Genomic DNA, 22,849 nt, shown 5'->3' with positions numbered 1-22,849 from the left:
ACTGCATTGTGCCACCTGCTTCCATGGAGCAACCCCGTCTCTATGGACGCGGGAACCCACTCGCCTCTGCCGTGCCTGTCAAGCTGAAAAAGCGAAAGGCGGCAGCCGTTTCCATGCCAAGGCCAAAGCGACAGGCTAAGGCCAATAAAGAAAACCTTCTGCTGACCCCAAAGGCTAAGGGTTTTCTTAGACGTAAGCCTCATTATGTGAAGAAGATATACGGTGATGTACTCTCGACGCAAAACGAATGGCAGACAACCCATCGAACCCACAGACCACTTCTTCACATATGGTTCGACGACTCTGCTGTAGCTGTCCCGGAAATCTTCAGCTCATCTTCTCCACCCCCATCTTCTCCGGTTCCATCTGACGACGCTGCCGCCTCTGAAATCCACGGGTCACTGTCTCCTTTGCTCTTGGACGACTCTGCTTCTCGCCCAGAAATCCAAAGGTCACTTTCTCCATCCCTCTTCGACGACGCTGCCGCTTCTCCTCTACCGGGTATCCACAGGTCACCTCCTCCACTCTTCCTCGATGTCGATGCCGCTTCTGTCCATGGAACTCCCATCTCATCCTCCGTTGCACCCATCCCCCCAGATGTCCACACGCCATGCACAAGGAGCAGCTCGTTAGACCGGATGCTGAATGGGATAAGTGTGGATTTCCCCGGGAATTCTATTGTGCTAGCAAAGATAGATCTGCTTCTGGAGACAATGTTAATTTGGGCGACCACGACTGGAGGAAAGCTTCCTCCCAGACAACCTACCATCGCCCGTCGCCTCAAGCACACCTGCTCCCAAAAGACCTACACCCGCTCACATCGAAACGGTGCCCGACATCACCCTGTGCGATCTGCCACCGACGCTCAAGGAGAAGTATAGGGTGATGAGTGCAGGTGCACCCCACAAGTATGCCTTGTTACTTTTTAAGCACCATGTTCCCTACTCATTGTACTGAGACTGGGCTTTCAAAGTGAACTACGATGGGAATCGCGTAAAAAAGGCGCTTCTTGTCAATTTAAGGAAAAACATTCGGGATGAAATGCGGCACTTTTATCCAATTACAGATCCTGTAATGAAAGGCGTTCGAGACTGCATTAATGGCGTTTTGCGCCATGCAAGGCATCGGCCATGGATGGACAATGTGGAGGACTTTCAGTGAGACCACACGGTTGTGCTGAACTGTATTGTACTGTACATGTTTTGCCCTGCTGTACTTAAACAAAGGAGATGTTGTTGTGTGCTTTTTTACACAGGACATGCACGACTTCAGTCCCTGGGGGCCGAAAACAGGCACGGTTTTCAAGGTTGCCCTGAAAACCTGCCCTGTTTGCTGCCCTCTAGGACTGTACTGTCGATGTTTTGAATTGCTGTGCACTTAAAATGTTTCAACATTGTACAGTATTTGTAAATAAATGTTTTTTGTACTGACTCCACCAATAAAAGAACATGTTGATTTGTCTTACATAGTTTCCATTTGCTCCTTTGACAGTGTAACAAATGTCGAGGCTTACTGCACTGTTTTTTTACTGCCAGACCGCAAAGCCGCAAGATCGGCAACATTGTCAAAAAAGAGCAATGATCGCGCAATTGGCGTGGGAACTAGGGCAATTGGCGTGGGAACTTCTGTTCTAGGGCACCTAGAAATAAAATTCATTTTGCCCCTAGATGTTAGGAACCCCCTCACTTGACCCCAACAGGATCCAACCAGTAATGGTGGCGAGAAAGGGTCACGCCGGCGAGGAGGGTCCTATCATTGACCGTAATGGCGGAAAGCCGCGCTGCTTTGAAACGGCTAAGTCAGAATGAGCAGAAACCTGGAACCCATAACTCCTGTTCTGTTCAACCTAGAGGGCTCAGATTCGGTCAGCATGTAGTCCTAGTTCTGGCAGGATTGCATGGCAAATAGCGACCCTCTCGTGGCAACAGAACGGAATCAGGGTAATAGCGCAATTGGCGTGGGAACTAGGGCCTCGGTCAAGTTCACGGCCAATTGGCGTGGGAACTTCTGTTCTAGGGCACCTAGAATAAATTTCATTTTGCCCATGGATGTTAGGAACCTGGCACTGTATACTGTAGAACACACACAATGTAAATGATACTGTACATGTAGAATAAATTCATAGTTTTATTTTTCGGGTTTATTACACAGTATACTGTACGGCCGGAACAAGGGCAAAAAAAACTGTAGACGTGGGGTTTTAAATCCGATTCAGCAATGTGCAGGCATTGTCACACAACGCAATATTATCCATCGAAATCCCCCCATTAGCCGTTTTCTTTTCTGAGGAAAAACAAAAAGAAAAGTTTTAATGTACAGTAATGCTCAGCCCCCTAAAGAAGTACCCAGCCAGCCCCACCAATAATTTTCTCCTGTTCCCATGCGCATGCGCCTAGCGTTCCACCAATTGTTCAGTATCTGCAGTACAGTACTGTAGAAGCCACTCAGCCACTAATATTGCTTACAGGAGAATCGCTTGACTTTGGAATCGCACCGATATTTATACAGTCTTGTAAAAAAAAAAAAAACACAGAAAATAATACGGCAACAATACTCACCATAGTATTTCCCATTCAGCTGGTGCCGGCGCCGGTCCACTGCCAGTCCAGTGTTCTTCATCATCCCTGTCGATAGTTTGCAGCGGGACTAGTCCACCTGTAGTCAGCTGGTGAGGCTGGAAATTGCTTAGGTACATGCAAGCTTCATCAAAACTGCACGCGAAATCCGGCTCAGCCTCAGGCTCAGGGTTGTCATTGACGGCGGAACCGTCATTGGAAGCCGGTGCTGGTGCTGGTGCATTGCTTGGCAGCGATTGACGTTTCTTAGTTGGTTTTAACATGACCCTTCGCCTTTTGCCGCCTTCATGATCATAGATACCGCAAAAATCCGGTGATACACACCAATACCCTCCAACAAATTGTGGCTCAATACGATGAAAACAGGGGTCGCTACATAACCTTTTCCTTATTGCACACTTCCACGTATGAGGAGTTGGCGAAAATTTGTAAAAGTCATAGTTTTCGATAAAATACTGATAAATTTGAACAACTGTTGCCATCTTATCCTCTGTTGCATTAATCGCGGCCCATATCAAATACGCGTAACTTCTGTCGGGTTTTTGGAAAGCGGGCTGCACTTGAACACTCATGGCGGGCGGGTCTCTGGAGAATACTGTAAGCGAAACTGGTCTTTGTCTTTCTTTAATATGAAAAGCCTAAATTGATACATTTTTGCAACCTCTTCCTTCAGTCTCAAGGCCAAGTTACAATAGCACACTGTGGTACAGTATCTTTTTTAAACGAAACACCTGCAAGCTGACACATTACTGAAGCGCATGCGCATTACAATTCATGAATATCTGCCATCTGGCGGACACGCAAAAGCATTGCAGCCTATTAAATCCGAACCATTATCAATAAACCCATCAACCGCGCGTCAGCCGGGCATGTCCCGTTGCTGGGAACGCAAAACGAACGCGGCATGCGCCAGGTGAAGAGCGTCGCATTCCAGGTACAAGCCAGGGAAAAAACGGTGATTTGTTAGAATAAAGGCTGCCGCAGCAGTATATGCTGAAATGTGATACTGTTACAGCACACGCCTATGCGTTTCAACAATTTTCAAATGAGACATACAAATGCATGTATAAATATGCAAATTTACAATTACTGCGCACGCACACACACGCAGACTGTGTACTGATGTAGGTTGAACTGTTAAAGTATTAGACTTCCAAGACAACAGCTCGTGAACGCCCCCCTGAGTTTTTCGACGGTATAGCAGTATTGCAGACAGCGATAATAAAATGCTAATATTACGAGCGCTAAAAAAACGCTATAAACCCCGGGCAAAAAAAAAAACCGCTTCTGCCCGCGGTTATCCGAGAGCCGCGGATCCGGCCGCATTAGGGTAAAGGCGGCCGCCACTGTACCTTAGGAGGTTAAGAAACAACCTTTAAAGGGTCTCTGCTCAATTATACTTTGGAGTGTACTTTGGTGATTTACCCTTTAGGTTCAATAGCTATGGTTTTTAGTGTCTAGCTAGCTTGATTTTTTAACCTAGTTTGTTAGTAGTGGTTATATGCACCTTATTTTAACATTATAATTAATGAATTAAAATTTGTTTTTAGAACATACAATTCATCATTGCATATCAGGGTCTTCACAGTGCTCTACAGCGGTGCGCAAACTGGGGGGGGGCATGCCCCCCAGGGGTGGCGAGATTAACTGCGGGGGGCGCAGGGTTTACAGAGGCCCCGCACGCTTCCTGAAGGCACTTAAATTAAGTGCCGGGGAAGCGGGCGAAGGCTTCTGTAAACCTTACTTACCGTGGTTCTGCCGGCATCTGGAGATGCGTCGTCATGGCAACAACCGTCAAATGACGCCCCGGGTCATGTGACGGCGCATTGCTATGGCAACGTGACGTCATGACGCCCAGACGCGAGGAACCACGGTAAGAAGAAGGGAGGGGGCACGCGGAGAGCAGGACAGCCGGCAGGGGGGCGCAGGGGGAAAAATATTGAGCTCCCCTGCTCTAGTATACCGGTGGTCAACAAACGAAAGTAGCAGAAACTGTGCCTGATTGAATCAAGATCTACATTTATTTAACATTGGCGTGCAGCTTCTTGGATTGTATATTAAAAAGCGATTGAAGTTCTAGAAATAGGAAGAGGCGAGGCTTTCGGGAACGAAAAACGTAAAATTGTAAGATTTCAAGTAAAAAAAAAAAGTAGTGGTAGTCTGTGTATGAAAAAGAAAAAAGTAGTGGCACACCATACCCCTTTGTACCACCACTCTTACAGATGTGAGAGACTTACTGTGTCAGGCACCGGGGGCCAGCTGTGTGACCATGAGCGAGGCTGCCCCGGATAATTATGGCTACGGGTCGGCAGGCGCACCGTGTCTGGAGCCGTGGCTGTATGCTCTAGAAACAGCAAATCGTGCTACATCCAGGGCCGGTTTTAGAAGGTTGCCGCCCATATGCACTTACAATTTTGCCGCCCTGGCCTCCTCCTCTTGCAGTGTGCAAACTTTTGAGTATGCAAACAGAAAAACTCGCAGGCTTCTAGAAAAAGTTTGACGCTCAAAAATGACACACACATTTTTTTTAAATGCCTGCTTATTTTGAGTTTGAATCATTCGAATTTCAACAAAACCAAAACACAACAATTTGTTAGAACGAAAACACCAGTTCCCAGCCTTAGTTCATACTTGTCTTTCATCATGTCATATTGAGTTTTAAAATGACATACTTCAGTGAAACTAACCTTGTGACCCATACAACGTACTGTACTGTAATGTACTGTAGCTGTAGTGTGTAATGTACTGTACATCTAGCTGCCCTCTGGTCGGAAGACATTTTTCTCTGCATAGTTCAGATGCAAGGAGCTCTTATCCAATCCACTGGTTATTTTATACTTTTGTTCAATATAAAATCAGTTTCTGGGGATATTGCGGTATCTACACTGGAACAAAAATGAGGAGTGTAATATTTAAACCTTAAGACAGCGTTGCACACTTTATTGGAGGGACGCGGTGGTTACAGAGGCCCGGCGCTGAAAGCGCAAGGCCTCTGTAAATGTACTCACCAGCTTCATGTCCACGCGTCTCCATTGCAACGCGGAGTCAAATGACGCCCATTACCATGGAGACGTCACGTCAAATGACGCCGCGGGTCACGTGACGTCACATGACCCCGCAGAGTCATTTGATTCTAAGTTGAAGGTAAGGGGGGGGGGGCGTGATCGAGCAGAAGAGCAAACAGAGGGGCGCAGCGCAACAAGTTTGCGCACCCCTGCCTTAAGAGGCTACAACAACAAAAATGTGGTAAAAACAAACAGAAGGGCACAAGTACAGCTGTAGCAGATGTTAGCGCCTCCATTAACGTGATGCGTTGCGCTGGTATAATAATTCATGGTAATGCAATTGACAGTGGTTAACCCCTATACTGCCACGGCAGTTTCCCCTGTCTGTGGCCAAGGGTATTTAAAGATGTTTGCAATTAAAGTTTGAAACAATGATTTGTGTGTCAGCTTTGTGGTAAATCTCGGTGACCCATACACCGTTTTTTCCCCCTACGTTTTAAACAGGTGTTGGTGCCAAATACATATTAGGTCACTTATCGTCAGTAAGGTCACGCACCCCTCTCTCTCACTCCACGCTCCTGTCTATACCCCCTCACTATCACTTCCCCCCTTCTTACTCCACTCTCCCCCCTCCACCTCTCTTACACCCCCTCTTTCGCTCATTCACTCACTCAATGCCACGCACACTATCACTACCATTGAATCCCATGGAGACTAGTATTCTGCATTATTGGTAGATAAAATAATATAACATCTGTATATAAGATTATTAATGAATTGCCTTTGTTTCCTTAACCACCGATTTCATTTTGGAAAATAATGAGTAGGTTTTGCTCAGGGATACCTCAAAATAGCCACCAATGTGATATTACAGCGATAACATTAGCATAACCCTCAGAAACGCTCCATCACAATGTCATGGTTTGAATTCCCAGCATTCTCAGGACGGGATCGGAGAGAGAAAGTAAGCGGGAAGTTAGGTTTTCACACAGAGGTAAGAAGAGAGGCTTTCACAAGTACCGCTTTTTATATATTTATGAAACAGACTTGTTACATTACAGCTCAAACCGTTCACTTAAATCAGAAATGCTGGGTAAATAACACAAACAAATTCCTCAAAATGCAGGTCTCCTCTAGGACAGAGGAACAAAGTACATCTCTACTAACAATTCATAATGCAATTCTTTATTTATTGTAACAGCCAATAACAGAGGCGAAACAATGTTTTAGGTCCCATATGGACCTTTGTTCAGATGAATTACATTACAGTTCAAACCGTGCACGTAAATCAGAAATGCTGGATAAATAACACACACACTCTTTACCTTACCTTTGGGGGGGGGGCTGAGGAGGCATCCGGTCCCGCGCTGCTCCCACTGGCAGATGCGGACGTTAGGCCTGCCTTCGGGGGGGGGGGGATGGGGGAAGGCCCAATGTCGGATGCTGACAGAGGAGGAAGTGGTAGTAGACCCCAGGCTGCAGCAGCGGGGGATTAAAACATCACATATGTGCTGGTTTTGAAATTGACGCTCCAAAAGGTTTGGAGCGGAAATTTAAAACTGGTAAAAATGAGACATTTTATTCGTCCCTTCGGGAAACCGAGACAAGGCCTCCAAAACCAGTACTGTCCCCGTCACACTGGTATGTATGGTCAAATCAGTCTTCAGCATTCTCATTACCATGCACAACATATTGGGATTTGTGTTATATTGGGTAAAGCCGTATGTAATATGGCTATCTATATGTTGTCTGAATGGGCCATAGTACTCCCCATATAAGCCGTTATTTTGTCTGCTTTAAGAATATATAACATCCAGTACATTTCCTTTTTATGTAGTTAATGTTTTTTTATGAGAAACAGGTGGTGGGTCCGAAAGTAGCATTACACAGACTGGCGCAGTGCCACTTTCTCATGTAAATACAGCAACTAAACATTGATGGATCCAGGCACGACTTATATTTTCTGAAAGTAACGGGTGCACACCACAAACTGGACGGAACCGCGAGGCCGAGGTGGGGATGTTAGTATACACCAACCTACAACCGCGAGACTGAGTGCAGTGTGGTAGTCGTGTAGCCGGGTCAGGGTAGGAGAAGTTAGAATAATTGTGATACTCACCGTGGCCTAAGGTTGGAGAAGTAGAATGGTCATGGTGCATAGCAGGGGTCCAGGAGTAGAGATGATGGAAGTCCAGATGCAAGCCGTGGTCAAGGATGAGAGTAGACGGAGGTCCAGGTACAAGCCGAGGTCAAAGTTACTAAGAGAACAAGAGAGGTAATAGAATTCACTAGACAAAAGACAAGGCACAGGATGCTTGGGGTAAGCACTAGTCACAAAACGAATATTATGCTCACCCGATTTGGAGCAGGGATCGGTGAGCATATAAAGGGCTGTAAGCCAATCAGCAGGGTTGCACAAGGCTGCAAGAGATGAGCATAACCGCCCACTCGGTCGTCATCCGCCCACTCGGTCATCAGGAGCCGGGGTGTGCCGCAGGTGCGGAATGGTGAGGAAATCCAGTGTAAGTGGTGGGTGTTAGATGTAACCCTTCGTGTGGCCAAGGTAGCGTGGCGCCTGCACGTAGTTACATCTGTGGGAGGCGCGTCACCCGTGTCATCACAGGATGCGTCACGGGGACGGGGCCTAAGACTGATCCTTGTGGTGTCTCTTTGCTTGATAGTGGTAGCGCGGCGTTGCGTGTAGTTCCTTCTGCGTGAGCCGTGTCACTGGTGTCGTCATGAGACCCGTTGCGGGGGCGGGATCTAAGCCCGATCCTCACCTAGGTACAGTATCATGCGATGGGTCACGTTAAACGGTCGTACAAAGGTTAACTATAAAGACTGCCCCTTTCAATGACCCTACAATACAAATGGTGAGATTCTTCTGCACCAGAGTAATGTGCACTTTGACTTCCCCTCCCAAAGGCAGAGTTTTATTCTTACAAATATGGAGATATCAAAATGAGACAGTGAACCTATCAATGTCAATCAAAGGTAACTGTAGGAGGACGCGCGCAGAGGTATGCAAGGGAGACTTGTTAAAGTGAAATTAAATAAGGCTTTTATTGCGCCTGTTTCCTTAACATCAGAAAATCATTCACATATTCAAATAAGGGGTCAAACAAAGCTTCTGTTTACTTGGGAGTATTTCTAGTGAAACCTACAGTATGCAGTCCACAACTCCCTTTTGATAAGCATGTCTCCCAGCCCCAAACATATATCTTGAAATGAGCAGATATACCAAAAGTCTTATAAAGGAAAGTCTTATCTGTTCCTTGTAGTTGAAGGGAAAGTCTTCTCTGTTCCTGGGTTGCTACCTTTTCCTCAGGTTTGTCAGCATTCAGGTTTAGAAGATTCCCCTGCGTTTTGCAAACAGCTCTGCTCTTTCTTCTGGCAGGCTCAAGACATCTGTCCCCATGGTCAGTCTCACAAGTTGTGAGACTCAGGCACAATCTCCCTTTCTGTCTCAAAAGACAGGCTTTTCTAAGAAGCTAATCAGGCAGGTGGTGTTGGATAATTGACTACCAGCAGTTAACCACCACACTGCTGGATTAGAGGCACATTTCCTGAACAGGGATAACTCCCCTGTTACAGTAACCTTATCACTTTCCCCCCCCCTCCTCTTTCCCCTCCACCTCTCTTACACCCCCTCTTTCGCTCACTCACTCAATGCCACACACACTATCACTACCATTGAATCCAATGGAAACTGGTATTCTGCATTTTTGGTGGGTAAAATAATGTAACATCTGTATATAAGATTATTAGTGAATTGCTTTTGTTTCCTTAACCACCGATTTCATTGTGGAAAATAATGAGTAGGTTTTGGTCTGAGATACCTCAAAATAGCCACCATTGTGATATTACAGCGATAACATTAGCATAACCCTCAGAAACGATCCATCACAATGTCATGGTTTGAATCCCCAGCACTCAGTCACTTGGGATGATGGCTGTGAAGTTACACTGGTAAAAACATTCTCAGGACTGGATCGGAGAGAGGATGTAAGCGGGATGTTAGGTTTTCACATCGAGGTAAGAGAGGCTTTCACAAGGACCGCTTTTTATACTGCTGCGGCCAAGTTTATTCGAGCATTTGCCCGTTCTTGGCCGCAGCAGTAGCCTGGCGCGCGCCCGAGGCTGACGGGCGCGCGCCGAAGCAGCGGAAGAGCGCCTTCCGATCGGGGCGCTCTCCCTACCGCTGCCGGGTCCGCCGGGTCCCCCGGAACCCCCTGCCGCCGTCCCCCACATCGCGGGACACCAGGGCTCCCTCGCGGAGCCCTGGACGCGCGTGCAGGGGGCGCAGGCTCCCGAAGACGCGTGACCGCGCATCTATGACGCGCGGCACGCCGAGGGGCGGCCACTTGCAAGCCGGGAAATCTCCCGGCTTGCGGATCTGGCCGCACTGCAATTAAGTGTGTCGGCAGTGTATATGTAGCTGTGTTTCCCCCACCCTCTGGGAGAATTCCCCGGCTACCAGGTGTTCAGTGGTGCCAAGTACCTGTTGGGTCACAGTAGATCTGAGATTCCGTCGATGTTGTTGGGGAAATAGGACCGGCTTTAAGGGTGACAGCTGGTTCTGTCTCACTTTGGTGTCAGCGCGACCATCTACCGCAAGCTCCAGTGCTTCTGGAAGCAGTCCCTGCGGAAGAACTCTCTCCTCCTCCCCCAGACAGACTGCACGCCCGGGCAGAAGTATATTTGATAACTAGAGCACTTATTATTCTTTCTGCATACAGCATACACTGGATACACAGCCCAATCTATCACTGGTCTCCAGTCTCTGGATGGTCCCTAGACTCAAAACCCCAGCCATGGGCACCGAGGGCAGTCCCAGTCATTCCCCTACTCCCTTGTGGAGCAGAGGGTATGATACTCACTCCCACTCCCCTAAGGTGAGGGGACAGAAGGCGACATCCCTGCTGTGAGACCAGTCTCTCTCAAGGGGCTCTGGTCACATCGGTCTCTTTGGTGCATTCCTGCTCGCATCAGGGGGCCCTGGGTCTCCCGCGGTGACATGGGGGATAACAGGACAGGCTTCTGGGGTTCTGCCCAAATTCTTCTTACTGATGCAGCGCCTCCATCTTGTACAGCCCCCAGCTGTATGGGATGAAGTATCTACAAAAGAATTGTTCTCCTCTCCTCCCAATATACTTCACTCTTAGGCAGGAGGTAAAGCGCAGATGTCTTTATTGTTGGTCTTCTCTATTCAGCAGCACGTCTCACACACACAGCAGACAGAAGGTATTCACCCTCAGGATGTCCCTGAACTCACTCCTGGCCAAGGGCACCAAAAGTGGTTCCTGCTCTTCCCCTACCCTCTTTTAGGGTAGGAGGTATGGGATTACCACAGACTCCCCTAGGGGAGGCCTTAAGCCTACAGAGCCCTAGCATCTTATCACGGGTACCCGGTCTCTCTCAAAGGTAGAAACCAACTAACTAAATAGGAAGTGGCAGCACAGTAAATAGTAAACAGGCACCACCTCTGTTCTTCTAATTGGACATAGAGCCTGATGACACTGCCTTCACTTACTCACTGCCCTGCCTGACGTGGGAAAAACCCATGATTACACCTGGCAAGCCTGCCCTTACTGCACAGGAGGAGGAAAGACCTATAGCCCAAAACTACCCAGGGCTACACTAGGGTTGCCAGGTGTCCGGGATTGAACCGGACAGCCTGGTATTTGGTTACTCTGTCCTGTAAAAATGAGAGATAATACCGGACATGTATCTGTCCGGTATTACCTCTATAGACTAAGGGCATCATGCAGTAAGCAGCAAAAAAATGCATTAGCCAGTTTAGCAATTAGCCATGTTTTTGGCGTGTTAAACTGGCTGTATGCTGTTAGGGGCGAATCCCTGGCGAATTAATTAGCCACCACCATTTGATAAAATGGCTAGTAACCGGTGGCGATACGGCTGCCTGGCGAGAAACTGCCGAGAAGCCGTCCCCTGCCATGATGTGTTTGCAGCAGAGAGAGATCCGCTGCTCTCTCGGCGCAAACATCAGCACATTAAAAATTATTTTTAAAACCATTGTTATTCATAGTGTACATGTGCAGGGGGTCTCCGGAGCTGAACCGCATTGGTTTCAGGTCAGGGGACCCCCTGCTTCCCGAGATACAGACCCCTTTATGAGGTGCCGGTATCCCTCTGCATTTAAAGGTCCCGATCATATGACCGCGGAATGTAAACAAAACAGAGGGATACCGGCACCCCATAAAGGTGCCTGTATCTCAGAAAGCAGGGGGTCCCCGGACCTAAAACCAAAGCGGTTCAGCTCCGGAGACCCTCTGCACATCTACACTATGAATAAAACACACATATCAATAAAGACTCGTTCCTTACCTTTGCGGCTATTTGCTACGGTAGCGAAGCAGCATGAATATTTATTTAATAATACTGTACAGTGAACAGGGGGTCCCCCAAGCTGAACCACATTGCTTTGTGGACCAGGGAACCCCTGCTTCCCGAGTTACAGGCCCGGTATGTGTGATCGGGTGGGCAGTGTCGCCGCCATGTTTATAGCGTCCCATACGCTACGTGCCCGCAATAAACATGGCTTAAACACTGTAACCGATGCCCCAAACTGGGGCCTGTAACTCAGGAAGCATGTATTTTAATTATATTGTGCGGGAGCAGGGGGTCCCCTGAGCTGAACCGCATTGATTTGTGGCTCAGAGACCTCCTGCTCCCGCACAATATTATTAAAATACATTAATGCTGCTTCATTACCATAGCGGATAGCCACTAAGGCAATGAAGGGGTTAATGCATAATAGCATGTTTATTGGGGACAATTGCCCCCAATAAACATAGCAATACACAACATACAATACAGTAAGGGGCAACATTACTATTATCCACAAATGGATAATAGTGCAGTTGTCCATTTAAAATACATACAGAACAATAAATACATTAAATACATATAGCACTCACCCATGTCTGGCTGCCACAATGAAGGCCATCCTCATCTTCATCCTGCCCATGCCCCATCCGCTTCTGCAAAACAGACACAAGAATAAAAACATCCAATGTAATGTCCCCTAACCCCTTAATCACCATAGCGGTTATTAACCGCTACAGTCATTAAGGGGTTAACCCACCTCAACCACATACCCTCCCCCACTAACCCCCCACCTCCTGAGGCCTAACCACCCTCACCCACTACCCACAAGGGAGTCCTACCACATACCCTTGGGGCCAATACCCCCTCCCCCCACCACATACAGTACAATAATGTGCCAAATAACTATTATTCAGATAGGGATAATACATTATTTGGCCATTATTAAACACATTAAATACAGTAGTAAAATAAAGAAAATTCTACTAACCTCATCAATAAGAAGGCCCCGTCGCCAGCATCATCATTGTGGTCCGTTGCCAAAATAATAAATAGCCAATACATTTCAATGACATTCATATATCAATGAACCCCTTAATCACCTTATCGGGTACTAACCTCAAAGGTAATTAAGGGGTTAAGCCATCCTGCAATGGCAACACCACTTATCCATAACATCCTCAATGAATTAAAATGCAATTTCCTAAAAAAATCTAATGTAATCATTCAATCTAAAGCTTCAAATGCCAATCCAAAGCCTCAAATGCCACTTAAAACATTGCATTTACATTGTATACATGCTGCATAAAATGTAAGCTACATGTAGATGCTACAAATCAATGTTAACAATACAATATTCCAACTAAAATAGCATTACATCACAAGAAGTATACTATGCAGCCAATCAGAGTGTGGGAAGTCTATCCCTACTCTGATTGGTTCTAATACCATGTGACAGGCTTTCAATGACGTCATATCCGTTCTTCCCCAAGCCTCTGTCACATGGTCTACTAGAGCCAATCAGAGATGGGATGGAGTTCCCACGCTCTGATTGGCTGCGGTACCATGTGAGTCCGGCCATGTTTCTTTTAATGATGTCATCTTAAAGGCAATTGAAGCAAAGCCATTCTGATTGGCTGTGCTTTCATTGCCTTTAAGTGACGTCATCATTTTTTTTTTATCGGCCAAAACACATGGTTTTCACGGCCCAATCAGGGCCGTGGGAACCATGACGAAAATGTGACGTCATAGGCCTTTAAAAGCCTATGTCGTCTCATTTTGAAGCCAGACGCCGAGGAGGAAGGACCTCCGGAGAAGAAAGAAGACCAGGGCATGGCAGCAGATGGGAAGAAGATCCCGGAAGAAGATAGAAGAATACAGATGAAGATGGATTACAACTAGAAGACCCCTGGATTGTCGTGTTTTATTATTTTAATGTTTATTATTTTATGGTTTTTTATTTTATGGGTTCCTGTTCGTGGATTGGTTCGTGAGTAAGCTGATCAACGGGAGTCGGTGAGTGGGTCACGTAATGGTACTGTCGCGGCCGAGTTTATTCTAACATTTACCCGGTCTCGGCCACGACAGATACCGGGCACGCGTCGCATTCTCCCGCGCACGTGCCAGAGCCTCAGAGGATCGGTCCTCTGATCGGGGCTTCCCCTTCCCCTCTCCGTGTCCCCCGGAGCCCCCCACCGCCATCCCCCACATTAGAGGAACCCATGCGCGCACGCTCCCGATGAAGCGTGACCGCGCATCGATGACGCGCGGCACGCCGAGGGAAAAAAACGAGCAAGCCGGGAAACCTCACGGCTTGCGGCACTAGCCGAGTGAGGATAAAGTGTGCCGCCTCTGTAAGTTAACTAAAGAAATGTATTTAATGTAAATGTGTTTTTATTTGCTTTTTCATGTGTTTATTTTTTTTAATGTACATCATTTCTTGCCACTGTATGTATGTATGTACGTATGTCTAGAGAGATATATACATACAGGGTAAGAAATGATAGTGTTGTAAAAGCTTGATTTGCTGTATTGTAAATGATTGTGGCTATGCTGCTATGCATAAATGTGTGTTAAATGTATTTTATAATTAGAGAAATTTAATTTTTGGGCTTCTATGCTGTACTGTAGGTACTGCTGCGGCACAGTTAATACGAGCATTTGCCCGTTCTGTGCCGCAGCAGTAGCCTGGCGCGCGCCCGAGTGTGACGGGCGCACGCCGAAGCAGCGGAAGAGCGCCCTCCGATCGGGGCGCTCTCCCTACCGCTGCCGGGTCCGCCGGGTCCCCCGGAACCCCCTGCCGCTGTCCCGCGATCGCGGGACACCAGGGCTCCCTCGGGGAGCCCCTGGACACGCGTGCAGCGGGCGCACGCTCCCGATGACGCGTGACCGCGCGTCTATGACGCGCGGCACGCCGAGGGGCGGCCACTAGCAAGCCGGGAGATTTCCCGGCTTGCGGTACCGACCACACTTCAATAAAGTGTGTCGGTAGTGTAATGGAGAGGCTTGCTTAAGTATATTGTAATTGTTGGTGTCCTATTTTGTATGATGCTAACTTGTTCTCTGTAACGGTTGCTATAGTTAATTGTATAATTGGTATGGGTGCTATTTTAATTGTTTGGGGATGTAATTAATGTATGTTAATTGATTTATGGTGACTTTATTGGATTACATAGTATACTTCTTGTGATGTAATGCTATTTTAGTTGAAATATTGTATTGTTAACATTGATTTGCAGCGTCTACATGTAGCTTACATTTTTTGCAACATGTATACAATGTAAATGCAATGTTTTAAGTGGCATTTGAGGCTTTGGATTGGCATTTGATGCTTTAGATTGAATGATTACATTAGATTTTTTTAGGAAATTGCATTTTAATTCATTGAGGATGTTATGGATAAGTGGTGTTGCCATTGCAGGATGGCTTAACCCCTTAATTACCTTTGAGGTTAGTACCCGATAAGGTGATTAAGGGGTTCATTGATATGTGAATGTCATTGAAATGTATTGGCTATTTATTATTTTGGCAACGGAACACAATGATGATGCTGGCGACGGTGCCTTCTTATTGATGAGGTTAGTAGAATTTTCTTTATTTTACTATGGTATTTAATGTGTTTAATAATGGCCAAATAATGTATTATCCCTATGTGGATAATAGTTATTTGGCACATTATTGTACTGTATGTGCTGGGGGGAGGGGGTATTGGCCCCAAGGGTATGTGGTAGGACTCCCTTGTGGGTAGTGGGTGAGGGTGGTTAGGCCTCAGGGGGTGGGGAGGTAGTTGGGGAGGGTATGTGGGTAATGTGGGTTAACCCCTTAATGACTGTAGCAGTTAATAACCGCTATGGTGATTAAGGGGTTAGGGGACATTACATTGGATGTTTTTATTCTTGTGTCTGTTTTGCAGAAGCGGATGGGGCATGGGCAGGATGAAGATGAGGATGGCCTTCATTGTGGCAGCCGGACATGGGTGAGTGCTATATGTATTTAATGTCTTTATTGTTCTGTATGTATTTTAAATGGACACATGCACTATTATCCATTTGTGGATAATAGTCATTGTGCCCATTACTATACTGTATGTTAGGGGGGTATAGTTGTTGTTGGGGTCATATATATATATATATATATATATATATATATATATATATATATATATTTCTTTAGTTAGTGTGGGGCTGTTGTGTGTGTTTTCTTTTTATTGTGGGTAGCGGGGGTGGGTGAAGGGGGTATTAGCCCCAACGCTGGTTTGTTTAGGGCTTGCGGGTGGGTAGCGGGAGGCCTTAACCCCTTCATGACCGTGGCGGTATTAACTGCTATGGTCGTGAAGAGGTTAAGTGCACCCGCAACCCCCCCGCAAGCCCTAAACAAACAACAAGGGCCAAATACTCCCTTCACCCACCCCCGCTACCCACAATAAACCTGGCACGGCTGTTTAACCCCTTCATTGCCTTAGCGGTTAGCCGCTAAGGTAATGAAGTGGGCTTTAAATGCATTTTTCCTGCCTCGGATGCATGCCGGGGGGGTCCGGTGCTGGTATTAATGGTATCAGCTCAGGAGACCCCCGGCATCAATCCCAGGCAGGAAAAAGGCCGGAAATTATTCTAAGTGCCGATCCGCCACTCATCAGCAGCCTCTCACCAGCAACTTGCCATCTTTTTCTTGCGTGGCTGATTCACCAGAAAAACGCCATTCTAGAGTGGCGAATAGCTCCGCTTAGCTACTCGCCACTACTAGAATACAGCGTGGCGGAAAATGTTTCATTTTTAGGCGGAAAGTGCCTTCTCGCCTTGCCACCGGTGGAAAAAAAAAAAGCGCCAACCAAACTGGCGTTTTTTTTGATTCTCGCCACTTTCTCGCCCCTTACTGACTAGGGATAGGCATTTTTGGCGGGAAAGTGGCGAGAAGTGCCTTTCCGCTGCTTACTGCATGAACCCCTAAGTAACCAATCTGGGATTGAGAAGGGATAGAGCAGGGCTGCTGCTGCTAGGGGGCTAGGCAGCTTCCTCCATCCTGATTGGCTGCTGCTGTGTAATGCAGCCAATAAGGAGGAGGTGTGAGGAGCCTGGGGGTGGGGCCAAAGAACAGAGGAAAAGCTGGAGCAGAGAGAGAGAGGTGGGTGTCGTGTGTGTGTACTGTTTTGTGTGTTTCCTAGTCTCTTAGCACAGGCTTGAAGCATTATATTACATTCATTATTCTATTGAAGCCTTTAATATATAGATATATACATTAATGGCGCTATATAAATAAAGACATACAATACAATATTCTCAAAGGATACAGGAGACACAGTTTGTGTGCAGTGCCTGAATAATAAGATTATAAATATGAGTACACACAAATAAAATAGTGATCACTGCCTTATGTCTCCTGTACTCCAGGCAGACCAAATAAAGGTATGTACTGTATGTAATGAAAGTTCTGCCCCTTCTTCCTCGTCTTCTTGTTCATTATGAATGTATTAGGCACAGGGCTGTTGTAATAACTGGGGGAGAAGAAATACTTTTTCTTAGACATTTAGTTTTTTAAATGTAACAGTATTTTCCACCCCCACCCCACCACCCCCAATCGCAGATCGGGGCCATTACTGGGTGTTTGTGGTGCATACCTGCTGGTAACAAGAGGGCTGAGTCGTCCGCAGTAACCTTGGGACACAGGAACAGGCTTCTGGGGTCCACACTGTCGTAGGCTCCAGGGATATGGAGGCGATCTCCCACGGTAGAACTGTAACTCTCCCCCCAATTAGATCACACAACAGGCAGGAGGTATATTGCAAAACAAGAACGGGTTTATTACTACTCTTAGTGCAGTAATACAGGTACTCAACAGTCACCTGCCGGATCACAGTCTCTTCTCTCAGGTATCACCAGAAATAGTCCCTGGACAGTCACTATGGGCCTAGGGCACCCGCAGCCATGTCACACACACTCTCCCACCCTCCCCATGTTACATACACTCACCACACTGTGATGCAAGAAGGTGGTGCTGCAGGAGCTGTGTAGCAAAGCGCCACCTAATGGCCAAAAGAGAAATTGCAGCTAGAGACTGCTTTTTTTCTCTGCTCCTGGCAAAATCGCTGCCGCTGCCTGCGCCCCCCCCCCTAAACAATCTTGCGCCCCCCAGTTTGCGCACTGCTGATCTACATGATTCCCTTCTACACTACCGACCAACTTTATTCTTACTTGGCTAGCTCCGCGAATTTCGGAGTATCCCGGTTATCTGCGGTTTTGTGTCGTTTTCTCCCGGGGTATATAGCGTTATATCGCGCCCGTGATTTAAGCATTTTATTCCTGCTGGCTGCAATACTGCAATGCCGTGTAAAAACGCATGGGGGCATTTGCGAGCTGTTGTCTTTGAAGCCGAGAAATTCATGAATTGTAATGCAGTATATACTGTATATATACAGTATATACTGTATAACAACAACCCCCATAATCCCTAACATACACATACAGTACTGTATATGCACATCAATGATACTATAGGCCGTCCCCTGGCGAGATGTGTTTGCAGCAGAGAGAGAACCGCTGCTCTCTCTGCGCAAACATCGGCACATTAAAAATTATTTAAAATACATTTTTATTCATAGTGTAGATGTGCAGGGGGTCTCCGGAGCTGAACCGCGTTGGTTTCAGGTCCGGGGACCCCCTGCTCCCCGAGATATAGCCCCTTTATGAGGTGCCGGTATCCCTCTGCATTTAAAGGTCCCGATCACGTGACCGCGGCCTGTAAACCAAGCAGAGGGATACCGGCACCCCCTAAAGGGGCCTGTATCTCGGGAAGCAGGGGGTCCCCGGACCTAAAACAAAAACGTTTCTGCTCCATAGACCCTTGCGGCTATGTGCTATGGTAATGAAGCAGCATTTCTGTATTTTTAATAATATTGTACAGTGAGCAGGTGGTTCCCTGAGCCAGAAATTAATGCTCAGGGGACCCCCTGCTCCTGCACAATATTATTAAAAATACAGAAATGCTGCTTCATTACCATTGCTGATAGCCGCTAAGGCAATGAAGGGTTAAGGCAGAATAAACAATAAATACATTAAATACATATTTTTAATGTGTGTGTTAAACATCCCTGCCTTGACTGTAACCTGTGTAAGACCCTCTCCCCCTATTGTGTGTGTTAAACTTCCCTGCCTTGACTAATCTATGTAAAAACCCCTTCCCCTATTGTGTGTGTTAAACTTCCCTGCCTTGACTGTAATCTATGTAAAAACCCCTCCCCCTATTGTGTCTGCTAAGCTTCCCTGCTTTGACTAATCTGTGTAAGCCCCCCTCCCCCTATTGAGTCGGTTAAATCTCCCTGCCTGTGTTTCTGAGTGCAGTGTACTGTATGTAAATGTGGGGAGGGGGATCCCGTGTAAATAACCACACCCACACCCACTACAAAAAAAATTCACACACAGCAGCAGCACAATAAATAAATAAATCTAAATAAATAAATAAATAAATACATGAAGATAAATAAATATATATATATATATATTTGTTTATCAACAATCCCTATACATACATATATATATATATATATATATATATATATATATATATATATATATATATATATATATATATATATATATATATATATATATATACTGTATATATACAGTATATACACACACATGATGAACCATACTGTCCTACAAATAACACTTCTCCATACAGACACACTACATTACAATGAATTTCCTTTAATAATCCTAACTGATCTTACAATCTAAATCATCAAATGACAAAGAAAAACCTCACATTCCAATCCATACATTGCATTTACATTGTATTTATGATGCATAAAATCTATGCACCATATACATTCTGCAAATGAATGTGAACATATCATTGCAAGCAAAATACAGATAACTCCAAACAAGTCAACTATTTTAACCAATCAAGTAAACAAAAATCAATATATAAGTACCAACCAGAAAACACAATTTAAAACCAAAGCTAACCCTTACAATACCAAGGATTACATCTATCTAATTGTAAAAAACATTATACTGTACACACATTGAAGCATTGCAATAAACAACATACAGTACAGTACATCCCCTGTATCTCCCTGCCTTGAGTGTAATCTGTTTAAAGCCCCCTCCCCTCTAATGTTTCTGTTAAATCTCTCTGCCTTGAGTGTAATCTGTTTAAAGCCCCCTCCCCCTAATGTTTCTGTTAAATCTCCCTGCCTGTATTGCTGTGAGTGCAGTGTATGTAAATGTGGGGAGGGGGGGGGACCCGATGTGCATACTGTGAGGTCTAACCACCCTCACCCCCTACCCACATACCGTTACCCCCCCCATCCTGGCCATGGCCCCTCCGCTTCTGCAAAACAGACACAAAAATTAAAACATCCAAAGTAATGTCCCCTAACCCCTTAATCACCATAGCGGTTATTAACCGCTACAGTCATTAAGAGGTTAACCCACCCTCACCCACCACTCGGGATGCCTACATACCCTCCCACACTAACCCCCCCCCCCCGTGAGGCCTAACCACCCTCACCCAGTACCCACAAGGGAGGCCTACCCACATACCGTTGGGGAAACACCCCCCCCACCCCCAGTACCCACAATAAAAACAACAGTGACCCACAATAAACATCATTCTATTTATTAAATACATTACCCACCCCCTGTGCCCCCCCATAAATACATGATTTATTATTTTACAAACAGGGTTCATAACGCAGCCCCACGCGAGTCCCCGGTCCCCGGTGGGATGGCGGGGCACCTGGACAGACCTACAGGGTACCAGCAGCCCTTTTCAAACAGGTTCTGGAGGCCTGCTGGTGGATCCCGCCAGCACCATAGCCCCCAGGTGGTCTCCTTGTGTTACCGTGGGCCACAATTGGGTCCCCACGGTAGGCCCAAGGATGTCTGGGAGCCCCGGGTCAGACCCACAGGTGTCTGCGGGGCCTCGGGTGGTTCCCACGGGGGTCTGGGGAACTCACGGGTGCTCACTACGGGTCCGCGGTGCCCCCACAGAAGTGGGACCACACATCATCATCCCCGCACCTACGGGTCGGCGGTGCCCCCACAGAAGTGGGACCACACAGCTTCATCCCTGCAGACTACGGGTCGGCGGTGCCCCCACAGAAGTGGGACCACACAGCTTCATCCCCGCATGTGTCACCCGTGGAACCACCAGCCTGGTACCCGTGGGATACCCGAGGAAACCACAGGTGGTCTCCAGAGGTCCCACGCAGAACCACGGAACAAACCCTGAATGTAAAAAAAATGTAATGCTATTTTAGTTGAAATATTGTATTGTTAACATTGATTTGCAGCGTCTACATGTAGCTTACATTTTTTGCAACATGTATACAATGTAAATGCAATGTTTTAAGTGGCATTTGAGGCTTTGGATTGGCATTTGATGCTTTAGATTGAATGATTACATTAGATTTTTTTAGGAAATTGCATTTTAATTCATTGAGGATGTTATGGATAAGTGGTGTTGCCATTGCAGGATGGCTTAACCCCTTAATTACCTTTGAGGTTAGTACCCGATAAGGTGATTAAGGGGTTCATTGATATGTGAATGTCATTGAAATGTATTGGCTATTTATTATTTTGTCAACGGAACACAATGATGATGCTGGCGACGGTGCCTTCTTATTGATGAGGTTAGTAGAATTTTCTTTATTTTACTATGATTTTTAATGTGTTTAATAATGGCCAAATAATGTATTATCCCTATGTGGATAATAGTTATTTGGCACATTATTGTACTGTATGTGCTGGGGGGAGGGGGTATTGGCCCCAAGGGTATGTGGTAGGACTCCCTTGTGGGTAGTGGGTGAGGGTGGTTAGGCCTCAGGGGGTGGGGAGGTAGTTGGGGAGGGTATGTGGGTGATGTGGGTTAACCCCTTAATGACTGTAGCGGTTAATAACCGCTATGGTGATTAAGGGGTTAGGGGACATTACATTGGATGTTTTTATTCTTGTGTCTGTTTTGCAGAAGCGGATGGGGCATGGGCAGGATGAAGATGAGGATGGCCTTCATTGTGGCACCTGGACATGGGTGAGTGCTATATGTATTTAATGTCTTTATTGTTCTGTATGTATTTTAAATGGACACATGCACTATTATCCATTTGTGGATAATAGTCATTGTGCCCATTACTATACTGTATGTTAGGGGGGTATAGTTGTTGTTGGGGTCATATATATATATATATATATATATATATATATATATATATATATTTCTTTAGTTAGTGTGGGGCTGTTGTGTGTGTTTTCTTTTTATTGTGGGTAGCGGGGGTGGGTGAAGGGGGTATTAGCCCCAACGCTGGTTTGTTTAGGGCTTGCGGGTGGGTAGCGGGAGGCCTTAACCCCTTCATGACCGTGGCGGTATTAACTGCTACGGTCGTGAAGGGGTTAAGTGCACCCGCAACCCCCCCGCAAGCCCTAAACAAACAACAAGGGCCAAATACTCCCTTCACCCACCCCCGCTACCCACAATAAACTTGGCACGGCTGTTTAACCCCTTCATTGCCTTAGCGGTTAGCCGCTAAGGTAATGAAGTGGGCTTTAAATGCATTTTTCCTGCCTCGGATGCATGCCGGGGGGGTCCGGTGCTGGTATTAATGGTATCAGCTCAGGAGACCCCCGGCATCAATCCCAGGCAGGAAAAAGGCCGGAAATTATTCTAAGTGCCGATCCGCCACTCATCAGCAGCCTCTCACCAGCAACTTGCCATCTTTTTCTTGCGTGGCTGATTCGCCAGAAAAACGCCATTCTAGAGTGGCGAATAGCTCCGCTTAGCTACTCGCCACTACTAGAATACAGCGTGGCGGAAAATGTTTCATTTTTAGGCAGAAAGTGCCTTCTCGCCTCGCCACCGGTGGGGGAAAAAAAAGCGCCAACCAAACTGGCGTTTTTTTTGATTCTCGCCACTTTTTCGCCC

The sequence above is a fragment of the Ascaphus truei genome, unplaced genomic scaffold, assembly GCF_040206685.1.
Source record: "Ascaphus truei isolate aAscTru1 unplaced genomic scaffold, aAscTru1.hap1 HAP1_SCAFFOLD_352, whole genome shotgun sequence".
In the NCBI taxonomy this organism is placed as follows: Eukaryota; Metazoa; Chordata; class Amphibia; order Anura; family Ascaphidae; genus Ascaphus; species Ascaphus truei.
This window is presented reverse-complemented; position numbering follows the sequence as displayed.